This window comes from Setaria viridis, chromosome 7 (assembly GCF_005286985.2).
Source record: "Setaria viridis chromosome 7, Setaria_viridis_v4.0, whole genome shotgun sequence".
Lineage (NCBI taxonomy): Eukaryota > Viridiplantae > Streptophyta > Magnoliopsida > Poales > Poaceae > Setaria > Setaria viridis.
The window spans coordinates 25,921,567-25,929,327 of NC_048269.2; positions in this window are offsets into that span (position 1 = coordinate 25,921,567).

Genomic DNA, 7,761 nt, shown 5'->3' on the forward strand with positions numbered 1-7,761 from the left:
AGAGGGGTTGTTTTGCAAGGAAAACAAAACGTACGAGGGGGTTATCTGGAAAAGTGAGGATTAAGTGCAAGGTGGGTTTTCTTCCAAGGATTTTAAGCGCAAAATCGTGATGACGTGGCCTGTTTTGAAATACTAGGGACGCTAGTTTAGTTTTTGAAGATCTGCTATGGGATGATAATATTTTGGGGAAAGAAAATTTTAGAAGAGTCCCCAATATATATTTTTGGGAGATTTTTTTTGAGACTCTTGGAGTTGGGGATTAGCAAGAGGATTAAAGCGTAGTACTCCTACTTAATCGGGCGGTTATTCTTCTTTAGTTAAATGGGCCCTGTACTGTTACCATACCTGGGAGAGGGCGCGGAGCCCGAGGCGGATCTCGCGGGCGAATCGGTTGGTCCACGGCGCGGCTGACGGCAGCTGGGAGGGAACCGGGTATGACGCGTGGGCCCTCCCTTGCCCCCGCCGCCCGGCCGGGCCGCTCTGGGGTGCACTCGCGCGTGCCTGTAGCGGCGCTAGCATGCTGCAGCGGAAAGCCGCCTGCGTGGGGTGGGGACGGACCGCGGCGGCCGGCTAGGACTAGGAGAATGCCTCACGTGGCGGCGGCCCACGAGATCACGGATGGACGGCCGAGATGGATGCGTGAACTTTTCGATGGATCTCGGTCTCCTATATTCTCCTGTTCCCCTGCGTACGTTTTTTTGGAATTCTTGTGCATTGTATCTTAGCAAAAGTGGTAGAGTCCTACGAGAACAATTTCCATGAGCCTACTACAGGGAGGTGAGGCAAGAAGAAGCAACCGGGGAAAGTGTGCCTTCGGTAGCGAGTAGTGACAAGGAACATACAGAGCAAGAGCAAGCAAGCTGCAGCGAGGCACGGCAACGGGCATCATCTATCGACCCCGGTGGCTTTAACTTTTGCCCGGGTGTCGGGGTCACTGCACGCGAGACTTTCGTGAGTCGCAGAGACTCTTCTGGCCGGGTCCGTCTCCGCCGGCAAGGGCCTGAACCTGAAGCTAGCCAGCCAGCCTCACGCCGCAGCCGTCCCATCCCAGCAGGAAATTCCTGGTCGCTGCTCGCTAGTCGCTAGCTTTGGAACGGTCTTCTACTCACAGCTGCCGCAGAAAATTACTGGTACCCGTGCCGATCGCCTTTGTCCTGTGGCGGCTAGCTGGAGGAGCAGCGTACGCGTACGCAGGCACGTAGCAGGTTCCACGGCCTAGTATGATCTCGTTTTCACCTGCTAGTTGCAACGACCGCTACTGCTAGCTTTGTAGTCATCGCCGTGAGAGGCGACACGGTGGTTTAACGCGACCGCGGCGAGAAGGCTCGTGGCTCGGACACTTTCTTGGCACAGTGCTGCTGCTGCTGCCGCCGCCTTGCGTAGGTTAACCACCATCCGTCCGCGCTTAATTCTCCGTCTCCCTCCTCGCACACGACAGAGGACCGACGACGCGCACCTCTCCGTTCGTGCGGCGCGGCACAGCGCGGCGTTGCTCGTGCACTGTTTGCTACTCTGGCCATGGCCCATGGGTACTCTCGGCTACTCGCTTGCCACAATGCCATAACATTTAGTAAACAACTAACTAACTGCTCGGGAATTTTGCTTCTGAGACAGCGTAGCTTCGGCAAGCAACAAAGGCAGCATCAACCTCTCTGCACTGTACTGCATGGCGGCATGGGCAATCATGGGCCTGTCTTCTGAAAAGCCGAGGTGTGTTCAATGGCGGCAGCTTAGGCGTTTGCACAGTGCACACACACATGTACACGGGGTGAGTACATTGATGGGGCTTCTCCGTGGAGAACAGCGCACAGATCGCGAGCTCGCTCACATGTCACATGGTAGGTGGCCACACTGGTGCACCCCGCGCGTCGCGAAACGGGCGAGCATGCCGAGCAGTGAAGGGGGGCGCATGGTACCCTGTCATGCGTTTGCTGTCTCACAATTAGTTCGGCATCGGCAATGGCTTTGGCATGGCATCCGCTTTCCCTGCAGATCATCTCCTTGTCTACCGGCCGCGTTTGCACTCGTCCGAGTCAATCCTAACACGGAGCGATCGAGCGAGCAAGGATTGAGTTATTTACCACAGAAATGACGCTTTTTTTTTAGTGTTTGCCTGGACATTTCCAGTGTTTCTGAAGCTCGATCTCTTTCAGAATTTCAGTGTCATAGCAGCGATACATAACACACTCGGAAAAGCAAAACCGCTGCCGATTTGTCAAGAGACGCTTGCACACGTCATGTCAACAATATCACTGAAATTACCTTTCTTGTTCTGATAAACACTGCGTACTTTCTTGTTCGTTCGTTTTACGCGTGCTGCCACGGCATCATCAGTGTGCCGGTCACGAGAGTTTAGTTGGTGATGCAGGCTCTCTGGACTGTTGGGGGGCTACTGTTAGTAGGGCTCGATGGCGCGCTCCGGGTGGTGGTAGGATCGGATGCTTGCTTGCTTCTGCAGCCAGCGCGGTTCCTGCATCCTCCTTCCTCATGATCAGCTAGCAGGGGCGAATTTTAATTCCCATCACGGTCAGAGAGACCCTGAAGGGAAAAAGGAGGAATTAATATTTGCAGCTGTGGACCTTTTGTGTGGAAAAGAAAATACAAGGGTGCAAGGTAAATGGCAATTTGTGGGGCTAGTGAAACTTGGCTTGTAAGGCATCATGTATATGCTCCATATAATGGCATCAGAATAATGGAACATTTTTTTCCCTTTTGTCCTTCGCTTGGCTGTTCCTGATCTCCCTATGCTTGCTGCTCACTTGCTTTCCTTCTTACCAGTAAGAAGTATGGTTTTTTTTTTAAAAAAAAACAGCAAGAAGTAAGAAACAATTCAACTGCAACTGAATTGAAGTCAACAAAGCAGCTGCATGCTTCCCAAAACTACATTGTAAAGGGTGGTATTTTACCGAGGTAAATAATTAGGAGTACTGTCTAGTGTTAGGAGGTAGCAGATTCTGGCACAAAAGGGAGAAAACATCAATAGGGCGATGATGCTTTCAACCAATTGCAGGTTGGTGAAAGATGGAAGAAAAAGAAGCATGGATGCCTCTTTTCTTCAAGCTGGTACTGACCGGTAAGGCTGTGGCCTAGGACCTAGCCTACATCTGGTACTTTGGGTTTGGGGAAGTGGTAGATATATATATGCATGTCATGAAGAAACAAGATGGAGATTTTAATTTTTTTTTTACAGAACCAGACAACCAGTAAAGAGGCTGTTACCTTACCCCCTTTTTTTTTAGAAATATAGGGCCACAACAAATGCAACCTGGCCAGTAAAGAGGCTGTTACCTTACCCCCTTTTTTTTTAGAAATATAGGGCCACAACAAATGCAACCTGGTTTCTGCAGCATCTCGATTTCTCGGTACACTGAAAGTTTCTTCATTCTTTTGGTACAGTGCCGCATAATATGGACTATATTGATGGAAGCAAGTTAAAGCTAGTAAAACGAAGACCCGTTTGGGAGGATTTCTCCCAAAACAGCTTCATCGGTAAAGTTAAAGTCGGTGAAGCTAAAAACAGTAGCTTCACTCGGCTTCCAGTTCATTTTAGCCTTGGATTACAAAACGGTTACACACCATAGTATCTCGTTTTGCGCAAAATAGGTGAATCTGAAACTAAAATAAGCCCTATCAAACGGGCCGTACCTAAATTAGACAATTAAGTAAGTAACGTGACCAGTACTGGGCACTCAGTTATCTTCTAATATAAGTTACAACCTTTTTTCCGCAAAAAAAAAAGAGTAACGTAGCCAGTGAAAACTTCTTGGCAGCAGGAGGATAAAAGAAGCCTCCAAACGGTGGAATATGGCACAGCATATATATCTGCTCATTCGGTTCACAGCTTCACATGAATAGAAGAGATTTGCCTCTGCACCATTGCCACAAACCACAGGGTAAACAAACATAGCGCTGCGCTGCAGGGTGCAGAGGCAGGAAGCATCTCCGTGAAGAGCTGAAAAAAGGAAGCTGGGGGAGAGAAAGACAGAGAGAATCATTCCCCTTAAAATCAGCTTGTTTTGTTTTTGCTTGTCCATTAGCATCCGTTCACCCTTTCGCCCGAGCCTGCAACATGAGGCCATGGACTGACTCGGTGACCAGCTTTTGCTAGCCCCATGTTGGAGCACTACTGCACTGGTACTTTGCCATATCTCACTGCAGCGTGTCTGTACTTGGCAATTGGCATCAAGAGGGGCATGTGAAGAAGCTGACGCATGTGCATCTAGTCCACTCCGTTCACCCGCCTCGGTTCCCCGACCATCCTTTTTCTGTGCACCAGCTAGGTGAGACCGGCCCAGTGTTCCGGGTTACAAACTCTTCAAAGTGTGAACAGGGAAGAGGGTTGTGTACCTGCTGAACTTACGTACAATGGTACAAGCATGAAAGCAAGGAGCGGTTCTCTGAATTCCGAGTGCGATATGCAGTACACACCTGCTTTGGTTGGCTTTCACTGACGCCAAAAGTGAAATAGCATACAGTACTTCGGAGAGATTTCAGTGGTGAAAGAGACGGACGGACTCGCGTGTCGAATTTTTGGTAAGCCTGCTGTTGAGTGCAGTCCATTCGCGTCGAGGTCTTTATAACTCCGGCTGCTAACCATTAACCACTAATGCTGCTGACAATTAGAGGCGGTGAATCATGCGGGGGACGCAGTGATCTGCAGGCGAGACAAGGGGAAGTCCTTGTTTTCTCGTCTCTGATGATCTCACGCGGTCACGCCCGTGAGATCTCGGTGGCGGCCGCCCGCGAGCTTATGGTCGCGGCTGCATGTGCTTGCGGCCCGTACGCGAAGTGGACGGCTCGTAGCTAGGCAGGGCAGGGCTGCGGAGTGCGGAAGCGGCGGCTTGGCACCTGCGTGCCCGGGCACCTGAGATCTACATGCTGTTAAACGTAGATATCGGCACCTGAACTCTTTCCTTAATCTAAAAAGATATCGGCAATTTACGACATAGCACACATGACACAACGTCATGCTTCTATTACCGACAACTCCTTGGACTAGAATGGCCTCCAAATGATGAAACATGGCACAAAATAGTGTTTGACATACAGAAAAAAGAATGATGCTTTTGTAAGAAATCGGTGCTCGTAACCTAAGAGGGTGAGGAGGTGAATTAGGCAACTTAAAACCTTAACATATGGCTTCCACTACTTTTGCATCAAACTTAAACTCGATCATGCTATCAAGATGTACAATTATGGTTGATCTACTATGAAACCCTCATCCAAAACAAGTTTTGCAACCTAGAGCCAATCATAGCAAGATACTACACTAAGAAAGTAAAGGCATACAAGTTGCAAGTATGAAATGTGGAAACGTAAGAGGTGAGGATGAGGGGAAGCAAACTCTTAACACGAAGATTTATCCCGTGGTATCGGTAGGCACTAAGCCACCACTAGTCCACGTTGTTGAAGCACTTACAAAGAGTATTACTTCCCGGTTACCGAGTCTCTTCCGGAACACCCCTTGACTTGCCATGAAAGCTCGCCCACTAAGGCTCACGTCAAGTTTCCCGATCACCTTAATGTCATTCCACTAAGGAGCTTATCCATGAAGGGAGGGGGTCTCCACGTCCCCCACACACGGTCGTCAACGCCGCTCCACACCAAGTCGGAGGGTCGAAGACTTGCTAGCGATCCACCAAGCCTCCAAGGCGCCGGCACACATTTGTACAGTGGTGGTTCACTCCTTGAACCGATCACAAGGAAGGCACACCTTGCACTCTCTCTTCTTCAGCCCTATCTTTGCACTAATCACTCTTCTAAGCTTGTGCTAAGCCTTTGAATAATCACTTGTGCACTTTAGGTATCAAAGAGCCGTCGTTCCAACAGCAGATATTCCGATGGTATGCATTTTTTAGCATCGGAATAAGTGGTGCTACCGTATGCTCTTCGTATTTCGGCTATAACTTCCAACTCCGAACTCCGATTTTGATGAAATTGTACTTGTTGGAAAGCTTATGAAATTCTACACAAGATTCTCAAAAAATTCAGACCATTCAATCACTTTTTAAGCACCGGATGAATGATAAAAGTCTGATAGTACCATCGGACCTTCCGGTCACCATATCGCTACTCTTCGTATTTTTATCATAACTTTTTACTCCGAACTCCGTTTTTTAGCACCACCCAGAATGGCATCTGGCACATAAAGAAATAAACGCATGTTGTACACCAGCTTAGATGTGACCGACCTAGCTGCTCAGGTCGTAGAGAAGACACGGTGTGTACTTCCAGAGCCCAAGCTATCAGGTTGAGGCACCAACTAGATCTACGTACAATCACATGAAAACACACGACATTAAGTAGAGAGGGATAAGCACTCTGAATTCTGAAGCATGGATGCCTTTGTACACCTGCTTTGGCTTTGCTTTGCTTCCACTGACGCCAGCGATCCACCGCGCTCCCTCTTCCCTTCCGGCGACGGCGGCGGCGAGTCGCGCCGAGACAACTCTCCTCCGGCTGTCCACTCCCCATGACCGGCGGGATAACCCTCCTCGTCTCCCTCCCACCGCCGGATACCGGTCTGAAAGATCCGCTCGTCCAGGAGCCAGGAGGACGCGCTGTCAGGAACGCAAGGTCGTAGAAGGGCCGAGCTAGCCCCCCTCTGGTACGGCGCGGCGGCGGCCAGCTTCCCACCATCTCCATCGTCCCCGCCGGCACGGCCCGTCTCCTGATGCTACGCAAGCTTCAGGTGATGATGCAATTGCAATTGCAACCGCTAGCCATCAATAGTTGAGTACTGAATGTTTTCGCTCCCCTCTGAATGAGCACCTTTCGTCAGGAATTCAGGATTCGCTCATGGTTGCAATTGCTTGAGGTTCAGTCACACTTCCCTTCAATTACTAACCATCGGTACCTGAATGCTTCAGGTGCGCTCTGAATGATCATCGTTTGTTAATTGTTAGGATTTTTTTTGACAAATAATCGTTTGTTAGGATTTTTTTTTTGATGCAAAATCGTTTGTTAGGATTAAAAGCGAGGAAAAGCAATGGCAGGAGGGAAGCAGACAGGTGCAAACTGCAATGCCCAAGCTGCGCGTCAAGGATGGAACACAAGACACACGTGCAGTCAGACAGTTCGTGACAGAAAGACATCTCTAAGATGCAGATGAACTCGAACGTTCAGAGTTGCCTGAGCTTTATCACAAGCATAAATGAGAAGTTCAGAACAATTGAAGCACGAGCCGGCTTTGGGATTTGGAAACCTGCAATGGCTATCAAGCCCCCTGCATGCAGAAGCGACAGCAGCGCCGTGTAGTGTCGAAAGAGCTGTCCAACGTACTGGGAAGACTCATGTTGCTGTGGAGACGGATGCATCCATCCTTGGTGAAGCACTCAATTCTCAAATCATCTGTTTGGGACAGAAGCCCGTATGTGTTGGCTGCCTATGGTGTTGGGTTGAGTGTTGCTGGTTCAAACGTGTTCATGGACCAAGCACCAGAATGTGTAACCCATTTGGTCTCCGGTGACAGACCTCGAGCCAATGTTTTTTTAAGGGGAAGCCAATGTTTAATGGAAACCCATGTTTCCGATTGTTTTTTAATAACAACGCATAGGATTGAGATATTTGAGGGACGCTTCCGAACATGGCCCATGCCCATAGAAACCGGCGAAGAAGACGACCATCTCGACCCAACTCTTCTGAGCCCATAATATCGAACGAACATTTTCAAACATGCACATCTTTTTTAGCCCATGGGCCATAGTGCCTTTTCTCGAGGTCGAAAAGCCCACGAGACAAGAACCCCCTCCTCCGCAGTCC